The sequence below is a fragment of the Lissotriton helveticus genome, chromosome 3_1, assembly GCF_964261635.1.
Source record: "Lissotriton helveticus chromosome 3_1, aLisHel1.1, whole genome shotgun sequence".
In the NCBI taxonomy this organism is placed as follows: Eukaryota; Metazoa; Chordata; class Amphibia; order Caudata; family Salamandridae; genus Lissotriton; species Lissotriton helveticus.
In genome coordinates this window covers 57,398,203-57,414,960 of record NC_136061.1, presented here as the reverse complement: position 1 = coordinate 57,414,960, position 16,758 = coordinate 57,398,203, and positions in this window count along the sequence as shown.

Genomic DNA, 16,758 nt, shown 5'->3' with positions numbered 1-16,758 from the left:
CCATAAATAACATTAGTGGTGTTACAGTTAGTGTGGGTCTTGTAAGTGTGATGGTGGTTCTTGAATGTGAAGTCCTTTGATTGGATGGTTGAGGGACAAGCTTTACAGCTACCACATCTAAAGTGTCCGACTATAGGAGATTGTTTCCAACAGGAGGCCAGGGTAGGAGCTTTGGGACATTCCAAAAAAGATGAAACTACATAGTCCTTCAGGCATCTAGCTTTTTTAAAAGCATGCATGGGTACCTCGGGGATTTCCAACTCCTTGCTGACTATGCCCCAATGTTTGTTGATTGTTTTTTTTATTTCTTGACTTTTTGTAGAGAATGTGGTGACACATATCATGCGTTTGCTTTTTTGGTCCATGCGTGAAGAGGGTTCAAGAAGTATCTCACGATGGCTGAACCATGCCCTTTTCCGTGATCGTTTGATTAACCGCTTGGGATAGCCTCTTTCGATTAGGCGTGTCATCAATACATCTGATTGAGCCATGTAGTCTTCCTTCCTGCTACAATTCCTCCTGACCCGAAGGAACTGCCCATGTGGTAAATTATCACGTAAACTACGTGGATGGTGGCTTGAATACAGTAACAGCGAGTTGCGTTCAGCAGGCTTCCTATAAAGTGTGGTGTACAGTTTTCCCTCTTCCGCTATTATACTAATATCCAAAAAATCAATCCTGGTGTTGCTGGCATGCATTGTGAATTGGATATCCGGGGATTGTAGGTTGAGCCATGAGTGAAATCGGTTCAAATCTTCCTTGTTTCCGTTCCAAATGAACACAACGTCGTCAATATATCGCATCCACATGCGTATCTGCTGTTGAAAGGGATTGCTGACGTTCATGACAAAGATATTTTCATAGAAGGACATGAACAGAATTGCCAGGTCCGGGGCAAAGGCTGCCCCCATTGCCACGCCCTTTGTCTGCAGGTAGAATACATTCTGAAAGGTGAAAAAATTCCTCATCATTGCTATTTTTAACAGAAGGATGATGAAGCTGGTTGGTACTTGTACAGGGGCCGGCCGGCTGTCAAGGGCAGCAGTCGCCACAATCAGTGCCTCCTCTTGGGGAATGCTTGTATATAGCGACACAATGTCGCAAGTTACCAATAGTTCCTCTTCAGGGTTGAAAGATTTGGCATCTACCAAGTTGATGACATGTGTAGTGTCTCTCAGGTACGTCGCAGTTCCTTCAGCTAGAGGTTTTAAGAAAAAGTCCACATACCGACAGAGTGGCTCCAGGATGGAACCACAACCGGAGACGATGGGCCGCCCTGGGGGATTCTGGATGTCTTTATGCACCTTGGGTAAGGTGTAGATGGTCGGAGTGCGTGGATGTTGCAGATTGAGATATTGATATTCCTGATCCGTAAGGAAACCTTGTTGCAGACCCTCTTGTGTTACCCGTAGGATTTCGGCCGCCAAATCCTTAGTGGGATCGGAGGTCAGCTTACGGTAACTGGTACCATCATTTAATTGGCGCCAAATTTCTTCTTTGTATTTGGTAGTGTCTTGGATGATGATGGCACCCCCTTGTCCGCTGGCTTCACAACGATATTACAGTTGGATTTCAGAGTCTCTAGGGCTGCTCTTTCTGTCTTCCTTATGTTATATTTCACGTATGTTTTCTCACTCAAGATTCTCTTGACCTCATCAGTCACAATGTTCTCATAGGCCAATATTTGATGGCTCATTGTATTCGCCGGGGGTACAAAGGTAGACGGTAAACGAAGACCCGTTGCAGATTTCATCTGGAATGGTGGTCTGTTCTTAAAGAAAAAATGCAATCTTCTTTTTCAAAAAAATTTTGATAGTTCCATCAGTGTGTTGAAGCAGTTGGGTGGGGTCGTCGGAACGAATGACAGGCCTCGTCCTAGGACCCTCAGCTCTTCCTCCGTGAATTGTTGAGATGATATATTAATCACGGGTGTCTCGATGTTGTTTACCACCTGTAATTCTTGCGTCTGGTTGAGCGTTCGCCGTGTTCCTCTGGAGGAAAGCGAACTTGTTTCATCCCACGGCCTCTGGCGCTCTCGTTGTCCCATGTCTGTTGACCCTGCTGGCCTCGTCCAGAGCCGCGATTCCAGTTGTTGCCTCGGCCGCGAGGTGGTCTCCATGTACCTTGGTCTAAAAAAGAATTCGGTTGATACTGCGGTTGGTAGTTCTCCTGGTACCCGTATGATCCACTGGTGCCTGCCTGATCTGAGTCCTCCCCAGAACTGTAGGATGAATCGGAGAAATTGGTGAAACGCCCTCTGTATCTGCCACCTCTGTAGCCACGGTTCATAAACCGACCCTGTTGGTCCTGTCGGTAATAGTCGTCAGATAGGTATGGATACTTTTCTTTTTATCATAAAACTTCAAATCTTTTGCTAGTTTTTCAAGCTTTTTCTTGATGGTAGTGGTCTCAAAGTCCTGTAACGTAGCTACCAGCTTCGATAGGGCAACACGCAGTAGGGCTGGGGGTTTACTCACTGAACGGTTTCTAGAGTTTAAATGGGCTAGTAAGTTGGAACCCTTCCTCGACCTCATAACCAAGCCCCTGGACAGAGCCCTTTATTTAAAGCTCAGGTACGGGACCCTTCCGGTGCATGAGTTCACCGCGGGGTGGTCTAATGCTGGTAGTCCTTCGCGCCCCTGCCCTGGGTGCCCGCTCCTAAGGAGTCAGTGTCGCATTTACTTTTTGCCTGCCCCGCTTATAAAGTTGCAAGGAAGGTCTGGTTGAAACCAGTATGTATGGGGTTGGGTTTGAGGTGCCACAGAATGGCCTTACGAGTACTTACTACGGACCCAACATCCTCTGCCATGGTATGTGGGGTGGCTAAATATCTGAGCAGTGCATGGTTGACTCGTTCCAGGAGATTGAAGTTATACTCCACCTTACCAAATTGTTAGCAGGCCTTATTGGTAGGTCGCTATGATGTGACTGGAGGGAATTGAAGGTATTAACCATTATGTAATAATGTACTGACGAGGATGTTTGATTGGGGTTCATAATAATCACAACTGTACTGTATAATGTGTAGGCTCGAACCTTTTAATCATGGATTTTACTGTTGATAGTTTTTTTTACTAATGTTTTATTGTGTAAAATGTATTCTTTTATGGTGAGAAATTTTTACCGAATAAAGATTATACAACGGTTCTGAATGTCATCTTTTTATACCTGGGGCCAACCTTTTAGGGGCGGTGGGTGGAGAATGGTTCCTTGACCTACCCTTTGATTTTTATCAGCCCTTCCCCTTACCCTGGTCCAGGCTCCAAACTAACTAGGTTAACAAAAAGTCTGCTTAGGCCTGGTGTGCCGTCCCTTTGTGTGTGTTTTAGGCAAAACTCTTTAAAGTGTAAGTCAAGCTGGGTACAGCCCCTCCCTATCGCATTTAGCGCTTTCTGTTTCACTCTCTGAAATCAATACAAAACCGCAGAGCCACTCAGTCATGTGACCCTGGACACTGGCAGAAAGGTATAGGTGTTTTTGACAAGAAAATTCCAACTTTCTAAAAGTGGCATTTTCAGAATTATAGCTAAAAATCCAACTCACCATTAAAGAGGATTTGATATTACAATTCATTTGAGTAGAAACATTATTTCTCTATCTCCTCCCAATCAAAAGTTAACACCTATTATTTGAAATAAGGTAACCCAGTGTTAGCCTATGGGAGAGATAGTCCTTGCTACAATGAAAAATGACTTAAAGAGTTTTTTATTTTCAGAATATACAAAACTAACACACACGTCCAACTTTTTAAATACTAAGCACCTTTCCTTATGAGCCTTTAGGGCCTACCTTAGTGGTGACTTATAGGTATTGTTAGACCTGACATCATCGGCGTGAGTCTCCCTTCCATTTTTGATGGATTGCCTCCTCTGTTTTGATATGTTTTGGGCACTGTGCCACTGCTAATCAGTGCCACAGTGCAAGTGCTCCCTATGTTAAATTGATGTACTAATTAGTGATTCCATGATTGGGGTATTTGATTTACTTGTCAGACCCTAGTACAGTGCACTATGTGTGCCTCGGGCTTTTAAGTCAAATGCTGCTGGTGGGCTTGCAGCACTGGTTGTGCCACCCACAGAAGCAGCTTATAAAGTGTGTCTCAGGCCTGCCATTGCAAGGCCTGTGTGCAGTCTATGACTGCCATGTCAACTTGGCCAGTGCACCCACCTGCCAGTCCCTAAACCTTCCCTTTGCTTCATATTAGACACCCCTATGGTAGGCCCAAGGGCAGTGTGCATTGTACGTATAAGGTAGGACATGCCCTGATGTGTGTAGCATGTCCTAATAGTGAATAACAGCCATTTTCGTTTTTCACTATTGAAGGCTACCTGTTCTCCCTAGGCCAGAATGGGCATTTAGGTTATTACATTCTTATAATCCTAACGGACTCAGGGAACACAGTAGAAATTCGAATTTAGTATGCCTGAACTCAGAATAATAAAATACATATTTTAGTAAAGTTGGTTTTAAAATTCTGTGTTTAAAAATACCACTTTTAGAAAGTAGGTATTTTCTTGCCTAACTGTCCAGGCCTGCCCCTGCTACGTTGTGTATTCCTTGTCTGGGTTTGTGAGTGACAGAGCTGGGGGATTCCAGGAGACAGGCTGGGGCAGCTCAGTGGTGAATAGAGAGATCTGCATCTAGATGGGAGGGAGGAGTTGCACCTGGGACCTGAATAGGGCTGGGCCTTCCCTCTACAACGCTGGCTCCACCCCCTGTGGCTTGCCTGATGTCTCTGCCCTGCACTGTGAAAGGAGAGAAGGAATCATGTCAACAAAGTGCTCCAGAGCTGTGCCTTGGATCACTGAAAGAATATCGACTACCACAATATCGAGTACCCAAAATATCGAGGTGAAAATATCTACTACAAAAATATCGAGTTTGTATGTACAAACAGGTAAGTACAAAAATATCGACTACAAAATATCGTTTACAAAAATATCGTTGTAAAAAATATCGACTTTACTAAAAACAATGTTTAATTACATTAATATAAAAAATTAATTACTAAAATATAATTAACAATACTTAAAATAACTTTTAATAATTAAATATTTAATGAAAGTTAAACAAAAAATATATTTTTAATCATATTTCTTAAAACATATATATATAGTAACAACATTTAATTAAATAATAGGCAATATTGTATATGTACCCCAAAAACCCAAAACTGACCCTGAACCCTAAAAATACCCCTTTACCCAAAAACTAAAAACTGACCCTGAACCCTAAAAATAACCCTTTACGCAAAAACTGAAAACTGACCCTGAACCCTAAAAATACCCCTTTACCCAAAAACTGAAAACTGACCCTGAACCCTAAAAATACCCCTTTACCCAAAAACTGAAAACTGACCCTGAACCCTAAAAATACCCCTTGACCCAAAAACTGAAAACTGACCCTGAACCCTAAAAATACCCCTTTACCCAAAAACTGAAAACTGACCCTGAACCCTAAAAATACCCCTTTACCCAAAAACTAAAAACTGACCCTGAACCCAAAAAATACCCCTTTACCCAAAAACTGAAAACTGACCCTGAACCCTAAAAATACCCCTTTACCCAAAAACTGAAAACTGACCCTGAACCCTAAAAATACCCCTTTACCCAAAAACTAAAAACTGACCCTGAACCCTAAAAATACCCCTTTACCCAAAAACTGAAAACTGACCCTGAACCCTAAAAATACCCCTTTACCCAAAAACTGAAAACTGACCCTGAACCCTAAAAATACCCCTTTACCCAAAAACTAAAAACTGACCCTGAACCCTAAAAATACCCCTTTCATTTAACATAATTAGCAATTAATCAATTAAATACAATTAATTACCAATTACATTTTAATTAATTAACAAACATTTTTTAATTAACAATTAATTAAATATTACTACCAATTATTAAATTAACATATTTAATTAATTATAATTAAATTACTTCCCACCCTATTCCCCTATAAACCCACAACCCGCTAGAGAAAATACATTATTTTAATTGACATAATTAGCAATTAATCAATTAAATAAAATTAATTACCAATTAAATTTTAAATAATTAACATATATTATTTAATTACCAATGAATTAATTATTACTACCAATTAATAAATTTACATATTTAATTAATTATAATTAAATTACTTCCCACCCTATTCCCCTATAAACCCACAACCCGCTACAGAATTAAATTACACAATAATTAAAAAAATAATTAATTAAAAAAAATAATAAAATAAATTGACACTTTTCACACATATTATAACATAAACACACTATAAATAATTAAATATTATTTAAAAAACTATATTTTTTACTATCTAGATTATATACTTGGATATTTTCACTGTCTATATTATTTACAGTCGATATTACTTCACTTACCTTAAAAACGATATTTTGGCTGTCGATATTCTGTCTAGTCGATATTTTCTCCAAACGATATTTAAAACTCGATATTCTGTCCAGACGATATTTTGGAGTCGATATTATGTCTGTGCACCCTGTGCCTTCCCTCCCCTGTGCTGGTTCCACCTTCAGTGGGGTGGCTGATGTCTCTGCCCTGCCCAGTGAATAGAAGGAAGGAGTCATGTAAACAAAGTGCTCAGGAACTGGTTTGGACTAGGCAGAGGCCTCTCTGCCTTCAGAAAACAAAGGATTTTGGGGTATAAATATTGGGACCCTGATCCCAAGAAATTAGATCACTTCTGGAACAAGAAACCTTTCTGCCAAGGAGTCAAGTCAAGTCAAGTCAATACATTTATATAGCGCGCTACATACCCAGAGGTTCTCAAGGCGCTTGAATAAGGGTGGGGAATTACTTGTCAAATATCCACGTTTTAAGTTGCTTTCTGAATGCTAGGTGGTTCTGAGTAAGGCGAAGGTGAGTGGGAAGTGAGTTCCAGGTTTTAGCTGCCAGGTAGGAGAAGGATCTACCTCCCATGGTGGTTTTGTTGATGCGAGGTACAGAGGCAAGGGCTTGGTTGGAGGATCGTAGCTGGCGGGAGGGGGTGTAGAAGGACAGTCGTGTGTTGAGGCATTCGGGTCCAATTTCGTAGAGTGCTTTGTGTGCGTGGGTTAGGAGGCGGAAAGTAATCCTCTTATTGACGGGGAGCCAGTGGAGGTTTTTCAGGTGACCAGAGATGTGTTCTTTACGCAGGATGTCCAATATAAGCCTGGCTGAGGCGTTCTGGATGCGTTGCGAGTTTTTTCTGGAGTTTGGCGGTGGTACCGGCGTAGAGGGTGTTTCCGTAGTCCAGTCGGCTCGTGACCAGAGCGTGGGTGACTGTTTTTCTAGTTTCGGTGGGGATCCAGCGAAATGTTTTTTTGAGCATGCGAAGAATGTTGAAGCAAGATGAAGAAACGGCGTTGGCTTGTCTGTTCATCGAGAGTGATGAATCCAGGATGACGCCCAGGTTCCGTGCGTGGTCTGTTGGGATGGGTGCTTTTCCAAGGGCCTCTGGCCACCAAGAGTCATCCCAGGCGGAGGGGGAGGTGCCTAGGATGAGGACTTCTGTTTTGTCTGAGTTCAGTTTCAGACGGCTGTGCTTCATCCATTCGGCTACTTCTTTCATTCCTTCGTGTAAGTTGGTTTTGGCAGTGTTAGGGTCTCTGGTGAGTGATAGGATCAGTTGAGTGTCGTCGGCGTAGGAGATGATGTTGAGGTTGTGTTGGCGTGCGATGACCGCGAGGGGGCTCATGTATACGTTGAAGAGGGTGGGGCTGAGAGAAGATCCTTGTGGTACGCCGCAGATGAATTCAGTGGCCTCTGACTTGAATGGTGGAAGGCGGACTCTCTGGGTTCTTCCGGTGAGGAACGAGGTGATCCATTCCAGTGCTTTTCCCTGGATTCCGACGTTTCTGAGGCGTTGTAAAAGGGTGCTATGACAGACCGTGTCGAAGGCTGCGGATAGGTCGAGGAGGATGAGGGCGACTGTGTCTCCATTGTCCAGTAGAGTTCTAATGTCGTCTGTTGCTGCGATGAGGGCGGTTTCGGTGCTGTGCTTGGCTCAGAAGCCGGATTGTGAGGAGTCGAGGGATTTGTTGGTTTCGAGGAATGCGGCGAGCTGGTTGTTGACCGCTTTCTCGATGACTTTGGCCGGGAATGGAAGGAGTGAAATAGGGCGGTAGTTTTTGAGTTCGGTGGGGTCAGCTGTGGGTTTCTTCAGGAGGGCGCTGAGTTCGGCATGTTTCCAGCTTTCTGGGAAGGTTGCGGAGTTGAGGGAGCAGTTGATGACGTCTCGGAGGTGCGGTGCTATAATGGAGTCTGCTTTGTTAAAGATGTGGTGAGGGCATGGGTCTGTGGGGGATCCTGAGTGGATAGAGTTCATCAGATGGATGGTGTCCTCCGTGGAGATTGGCTTCCAGTCATTGAGGATGTTCCGGGGGGGTGGGGGTCCTGCAGGGGGTTGGGTGGGTTGGTCTTTGGAACGGTTGTCGAAGCTGTTGTGGATGTCTGCAATTTTGTTGTGGAAGAAAGAGGCTAGGGAGTCGCAGAGGGCTTGAGAGGGGGTGATGTCATTGGAGTTGGCTGAGGGGTTGGTAAATTCCTTGACGATGTTGAATAATTCCTTGCTGTTGTGGGCGTTGTTATCTAGTCGGTCCTTGAAAGCGGCTTTCTTGGCATTCCGGTTAAGTTGGTGGTGTATGCGGGTGGCGTTTTTGAAGGCGTCCTTGGTGCTGGTGGTTGGGTCTTTTTTCCAGGCCTTCTCAAGGGAGCGACAGAGTTTCTTGGATTTCTTAAGATCATCGTTGAACCAGGAGGCCTTCTTGCTGCCTAGTTTGATTTGTCGTTTTTTCAATGGTGCTAGGATGTCGGCGCTGTTGGATAACCATTGGGTGAGGTTGGTGGCTGCTTGGTCTGGGTTAGAGGAGTGGGCTGGGGGGTTTTGAAGAAGCGATGAGGCGATCTGGTCGATGGTGATTTTGTTCCAGTTTCTTTGCAGAGTGGGTTGGGGGTGGTTGTTGGATGTGGTCTTGTTGTAGGTAAAGTGAACGCAGCTGTGGTCAGTCCAGAGGAGAGCTGTGGTGTGGCTGAAGGAGACATGTTTGCTGGAGGTGAAGATAGGGTCGAGTGTGTGACCTGCGATGTGGGTGGGGGTAGTGACAAGTTGTTTAAGTCCGAGGTTGGCAAGGTTGTCCAAAAGGGTGGTGGTGTTGCGATCGTTGTTCTTTTCAAGGTGAAAGTTGAGGTCTCCCAGAAGGATGTAATCCTCGGAAGGGAGCGCGTGTGGAGTGATGAAGTCCGTGATGTCTTCACTAAATTGTGCGCGGGGCCCTGGTGGCCTGTAAAGGAGGGTGCCTCTGAGTGTGGTCTTGGGGTCGGTGTGGATCTGGAAGTGAAGGTGTTCAGAGTTGGCGAGATTGACGTCTGAGCCGGTTGAGATGCGGATGGATTTCTTATGGACGATAGCGATGCCTCCTCCTGTGTGGCCGGTGCGGTCCTTGCGAATGATCTTATAGCCTTCCGGGATGGCAATGGTGATGTCTGGGGCTGATGTGGCGTTCATCCATGTTTCTGTTAGGAAGGCGACGTCCGGAGAGATGGTGTCTAGTAGATTCCAGAGGTCAATGGCGTGCCTGTGGACCGAGCGGGTGTTGAGCAGGATGCATTGTAGGTGGTTGGGGTCGGGTGTCTGTTGTGTGTTCGTAGATGAGGAGTTGTTCTTGGTGCCGTCGAACTTGCAGGAGTTGCAGGAAAAGGGTCCATGAGTGTGTCCAGGTGCGGCTTGGACGCAGTTGGGGGGACGGCCGTGGTTAAGGGCTAGGAGGGTGGAGGCATTATAAGTAATGCGGGAGGGCTGGGCATTGCGAGGGCCAGGGGGTCGGGCGCTGGGCGCGGTACAGGCGCGGACGGGCGTAGACGGGCTTACCTTTGGCGCACCTTCGGCGCGGCAGTAGCGCGTGGACGCTGCGCGTGTGGACATCTGCCATAAATGGGGGGTGGAGGGGGCGGAGCGTGGGAGGGGCAGCTGGGAGGCGGTCTCGGGGAGGCGTGTCAGGGGAAAGCACAACACACAAGATGGTGGTGGGGCCTGAAATCGAAACTTAGAAAACAATACCAGCAATTCTTTCAAGCACAGCCAGAATCAGCAGCGCGCTCTCTAAGGGCACCAGGTGATAGCGCTAACAGTTTAATAATGCTGCGGTCACAGAGCGTTAACACAGACAGCAATACACAGTTAGAACTCGCTGCAAACTGAATAGTTAATAATGCTCAGCGCGCAATTCCTGAAGCGGAGCTACGATACCAATCTGGAGTTAGCAATGCAGGAGAGTCACGCTTCGAGAGCAGCTTCAGCTGTGGGCTCTGGGCGCTGCAGTTAGCAGGAGTCAGGGAGCGTGAGGGAGCGTGGGGGAGCGGCCGTTCAGGACGAGGTCCAGGCGGTCACAATCTGGCTTGGGAGGACGGGAACCCTCTGTTCGTGGGTGGGAGGGGCAGCTGGGAGGCGGTCTCGGGGAGGCGTGTCAGGGGAAAGCACAACACACAAGATGGTGGTGGGGCCTGAAATCGAAACTTAGAAAACAATACCAGCAATTCTTTCAAGCACAGCCAGAATCAGCAGCGCGCTCTCTAAGGGCACCAGGTGATAGCGCTAACAGTTTAATAATGCTGCGGTCACAGAGCGTTAACACAGACAGCAATACACAGTTAGAACTCGCTGCAAACTGAATAGTTAATAATGCTCAGCGCGCAATTCCTGAAGCGGAGCTACGATACCAATCTGGAGTTAGCAATGCAGGAGAGTCACGCTTCGAGAGCAGCTTCAGCTGTGGGCTCTGGGCGCTGCAGTTAGCAGGAGTCAGGGAGCGTGAGGGAGCGTGGGGGAGCGGCCGTTCAGGACGAGGTCCAGGCGGTCAGTGGAAGAACAGTGGAAGCTGCAGGAGATTGGACTGCCCTTCTGCCAGTGTGCTGTTTGCTGGGTTGGCCTGCATTGGTTGCTTCATTGCCAAGGGAAAGGAGAAGGAACTTTTTAAGGACTTTCATCATCTACAGAATATTCTTCAAGGCCTTGAACTGTGCTTGCCTCCTGCTGAAGTCTCAGGACAAAAGACTTCTCCTCCAGCTCCCCTGTGAATTTCCTTGCTGGGAATTCTGTCTACAGACATTTGCGTGTTGCTGGGAGCTGGAAGCACAACGCACCGAGAAGAAGCGTGTCGCCGCCGCAGCTGAGATCGTCGCATCGCCGGAGAAGCGTGCCACCGCCGCATTTCCCTGGAAGCGTCTGTTCATCGAAGCTGCCTGCTGTCACATCATCGGAGAAGCGTGACGCCATCGAGAGAGTCGCCATCGCATCACCAGAGAAGTGTGTCGTAGGACCTCTCTCGGCTCCAAAGTACAGAGTCGTCGCAAGGCTGCCAGGGCGTCATCATCATCGCATCGCGGCGTCAAGGGCGCCATTTTCTCGCATCGCAACCGAATCACTGCATCGCATCAAGGCGCCATCTTGCGCAACGCAACGGGCCCGCAGGCCGAGAATCTACGTATCACCTCCGCACCGGTAAGGCTCACGACTCTGCGCAAGCATTGAGGCAGGACACAACCGTTCCCCCGAATCACGGAAACGACGCATCTCCCCTTATGTGAGCCTTTTGTTCACTTTGCATTATGCATCCAGGTACTTTGTTGAGAACTTTGTCGCATTTACCATCAACCTGAACTAAGCAACTTTAATCATCTTTAAGTCAACTTTTAGTATAGTATTGTGGATTTTTGTCATTTGTGGTCTTGTGTTAAGTCTATATAAAGAATACTTATTTTTATAAAAACCTGTGTTGTGTCCATCTGTAGTGTTTTCACTGTATTACTGTGTATATTCACAAATGCTTAACACACTGCCTCTGAGATAAGCCTGTCTGCTCGCGCCAAGCTACCAAGGGGGTGAGCAGGAGTTATTAAGGAGTGTAATACCCTTATCCTGACTTAGAAGTAAGGGTCCCTATTCGGACAAAGGTGAATACCATTGCCAACTAGATACCCCAAAATCTAACAGGTATTAAAAAGGAAGGCTTAGGGCTTGAAAAAAGTTTCTTTTTGCAGTGTGAAATGGCTGTTTAAAACTGCTCTGCCAGCTGCAGTGGCAGGACTGAGACATGTTTTTAAAGGCTACGTTAGTGAGCAGAACAATGAGTGCTGCGGCCCACTAGTAGCATTTAATTTACAAGCCCTGGGCACATGTAGAACCATATTGTAGGGACTTACAAGTGAATTAAATATACCAATCAGGTGTTGGTCAATTTTACTATGTTTTAGGGAGAAAGCACAAGCACTTTTACACTGTTTGGCAGGAGAAAAGTGCACAGAGTCCCGAACACCAACAAAAATGGGTGCGGCAAAGGAATGCAGAGGAATGCAAAAATCTGGGACGAGCCTTCAGAAAGGGACAGGTTCAACAATTAGGTACTCTTTTAAGAAGGCCGTTGACAAGGGTTTTTTGTACATTCAGTGGTAGGGAGTTCCATATCCTTGATTATCTGCCAGCCAAGGAGCAAGAGTAGAATTTGTCTTTTTTTAATTTAGCAAGTTCCCAGATCTGGGAGTAGGGACTTAGAGCTTTTCAGGGAGTGGCAGCCGCTAGACATCTTAACTTTTGATTACAGGGCACAGTTTTACCAACATTCAGCGCAACACAACGCAGGAAAACAACTTGCTGCAATGCGTCCAATAGAGAGAGCGGGGGCCTCATTTATAAGGCCTTGCGTGAGTTTTGCGCTTCCGATGCGTCACTTTTTGTGACGAGTCGGCGGCGTAAAACGTGCCTCCTGATGCGCACTATTTACAAAGTGACGCATCTAAGCAGATGCGTCACTTTGTAAACCTCTGCGCTACATTATACCTGCGTCAGGTATAATGTATGCAAAGGGGGCGTTCACACGCAAAAAGCCTCGTAATAGTGACGCAGTGAAATCTATGAGATTTCACTGCGTCACTTTTAGGACGCTGTTGCGTCAAAATTTTGCGCCTGCCTCACAGCAGGCGTAAGACTGACGCAAGCCCTTTCACATGGGGCTTTCCCCATGTGAAAGGAAGCATTGCTGGAGTTGCGTCACTTTTGTGACACACCCCAGCAATGCGTGACTTTTGCGCTTACAGATACGTCAGAAATACTGACGTATCTGTAACTCCTTGCGACATGATGCGTCATATTATAAATATGACGCATCAATCATGTCGCAGGGAGAGCGCAGTGAAAAGTGACGCATCGCTGTTTTCACGCAGCGATGCGTCACTTTTCATAAATAAGGCCCCCGGAATGTGGCGTCTTTACTAACATATGGCGCATCCCTGCTCTCTCTTGGCATACTTGTGGCTGCCAAGTGCCGATGCAGGCATCCTTGTGCAATGGCACAAGGATGCCTGCATTACAGGCAAGATTGCTTTTTTGCAGGAAGGGGTCCCTGCCAGCACAAAAGCAGTCCTCAGAAGGATTTTTCTCACAGGCCAATGGATAAGGCAGAAACGTGTTGACCTGCTGGATACAGGAGTAATAAGACCCTCCTATTGCATCCCATACTATGTTTGTAATCATCTCTTCACGAATCCACTATTAAAGAGGATATTTTCTATGAACAGGTGATCTGGATTTTTATATTTGCTTTCTTGTCTGGATCCTTCACCCCCTATACCTGGAAGTACCCTCCATATATTTGAGGCCCCCCTTACCAAAAGAGTATTCTTTGGGGAGTACTGGATGACCAACGATGAAGCATGACACCCGGGGGATGTGTGAGGTCATCCAGATAATTTCTAAGAATATTCAAAGGGGTCTGCATTAGTTGACACAAGAGATGGCTTTAGGAATAAGGTTTAGTCCAAAAATCAGGAACATGGAGGCTCTATTATGTAGCCATCATCACATTATGTTTGTTTTGTGTGGTATTTTCATAATACCATCCTCCTGTCAGACACCTGCTTTCACCCCCTGCATTACCTGTGGCACAGACCTCTGAGCTCACAAGACTACTGGGTACAGGCCCTCACTCACACCAGCCCCCAGCACCACCCCTCTAAGTCAAAACAGGTACAACCACCAAATAAGATAGGCACCAATGTTCATTTGTGGATAAAAAGGACACACTCTGAGACTACATAGAAAAACATAGGGTCCCTTTTATGAGGTTTAGCAGTAGGCCACCACTGTAGGCCTTCCTGCTGTGCTGCCCTTCAGCAAAAGAAAAGGGCAGGAATGTGCAGTATCTATCAGCTATGATGCATTCCTGTCCTTTTCCCCTTCCTGCACAAAAACAATCCCAAGAGGCTTTTTCCTCTTTTAGTGTGTGCTGCAGAAGGCAGCCCATACAGAAAAATAAAAAAACAAGGAGAAATAAATATATTTCTCTTCATTGTGCCTCCCTTAAGCCTCCCCTGGGGAGGCGTACGGTTTTTGTGCTGCCTCAGATTCAAGATTTCTCATAAATCTGGGCCAGTGTCCCAGCAACACCCAATGCACGCCCCTTTAATATGGAAAACTGCATTAAAGGGGCCAATATTTACGTGGCAGCATTAAGCGAAAAAAAGTGGCTTAGTGCTGCCGCTTAAATATAGAGCAGGCTCCTGCGCCACAGAACGTCACAAAAAGTGACGCACCGGCGGCGCAAGGGGCCTCATAAATAAGGCCCATAGGGACTAATGACTCAGTTACTTGCTGCTAATCTTCATTACTCCGAGCAAAAATCTTCCTAGCCACAGTCCTCACAAACCGAGCTTTTGTGAGGACTGTGGCGAGGAAGACGGACGAGGTATGTAATTGGAAATGTACCCCACTATTTGTTTCCATAAATTTATATAACTGAATTTAGTTATACACCTTCAAACAGTAGCCTTTTGGAAGAAACCATCTTCAGAAACAAACCACAAACGTTTTCCAACTTCAGGATAAAGCAGGTGGAACAATTTACTCTGCAAAACCACATAAATGAAGCAAGACACTCAGCGCATCATACACTACAAACGCAATACAGGAAAACACATGAAACAAACCTGTTATTCCCCATTACACTGCATTCCTGTGCCCCACACAACTATGCATCATCAAACCCTGCAGAATCCTGGGTGACAATTGCATGTCTGTTGTGTAGCACACTCTCCAGCCACAAAGTAGCAGCTCAACACTGGAGGTAGGCAAGCCAGGCCTGGCTCTTCCCGACCCCGCCATGCTTGGCCTTTGGTCCCATTGGTCCAGTGACCCGAAACAGAGCCTGAAGCGGGCTCGACACTGACACTTTTCCTCCTTAATGCATTTTTTAATTGACAAAAAGTGCTAATCGCTTCTACTGTTGATAAATGTCCCTCAGTGTAGTGATACACTACGGCAAATCTAAAATGGCTGAATATTTATTCATTTAATTGCAATGACAATGGTCTACGGTAATATCATATTTAACATGCCCATTACTTGGTTTTTCGATTTGCATGTCAGCTCTGTCGATGCTCTAGCTCAGCCCTGGCTCGGCTTGCCCTATCAACTTGCCTGCCCACCTTCCAAGTATTGCCGCACCATGGGCCTCATTTATGAGAAATGACACATTGCTGCGTGAAAGCAGCGATGCGTCACTTTTCACTGCGCACTCCTTGCGACATGATTGATGCGTCATATTTACAGTATGACGCTTCATGTCGCAAGGAGTCACAGATACGTTAGTATTTCTGACATATCTGTAAGCGCAAAAGTCACGCATTGTTGGAGTGTGTCACAAAAGTGACGCAACTCCAGCAATGCTTCCTTTCACATGGGGAAAGCCCCATGTGAAAGGGCCTGCGTCAGCCTTACGCCTGCTGTGAGGCAGGCGCAAGATTTTGACGCAACAGCGTCCTAGAAGTGACGCAGTGAAATCTCATAGATTTCACTGCGTCACTATTACGAGGCTTTTTGCGGGTGAACTCCCCCGTTGCACACATTATACCTGACGCAGGTATAATGTAGCGCAGGGGTTTACAAAGTGGCGCATCTGCTTAGATGCGTCACTTTGTAAATAGTGCGCAACAGGAGGCAAGTTTTACGCCGCCGATGCGTCACAAAAAGTGACGCATCGGAAGCGCAAAACTCATGCACAACCTCATAAATGAGGCCCCATGTTGCTTGCATCCTGCCATTCAGAATTGCATCCAGAGTATACTAGAGGCGAGCGAGCCACTGAAAGCTCGAGCCAGGCTTGAACCTGAAACCTTTAGTCTGGCTCAGTTCGAGGTCCTCGAGCCCATAATGAGTTGAGCTTTCATGTGTCTTCTGCCAATTGACGTAGGCACTGGGTAACCAGGTTCAAGTCTCAGCGTCGGCTCAACACCTTGTGATTCTGGGCAAATCACTTAATCTTCCCAACTCTATAAACAGTGAATGGTGACCTTGTGTAATGTAATTGGTGCTCATGCAAAGCGCTCCGATACCTTCGGGTCGAGTTTGCACTATATAACAATGCACAAAGAGGTAAAAACAAAGCCTTAATATAGGACAGACAAAGAGATACCTGTGTACTGGCAGACTTGTACAAAGTGAAACCACAAAAGCTGGAGAAATCGTGGCTTCCCCGATTAAATTGAGTGATCTTAAGCAAATATTTTATTTCACCAAAACTCTTTTTTTCCATTACTGCATATGAAACACTTTGAAATATGTGAGTTGAGAATACCAGTTGTACAAAAACCTATTGTGTTTGATTTAATAGAATATAATAAAAGCCACTGGAATTATGCGATTGTGCGGCTGCAGCAATTTCTGCATGATTATAGATTTGCCACCTAATCCATCATCTGCCGCATAATCTGC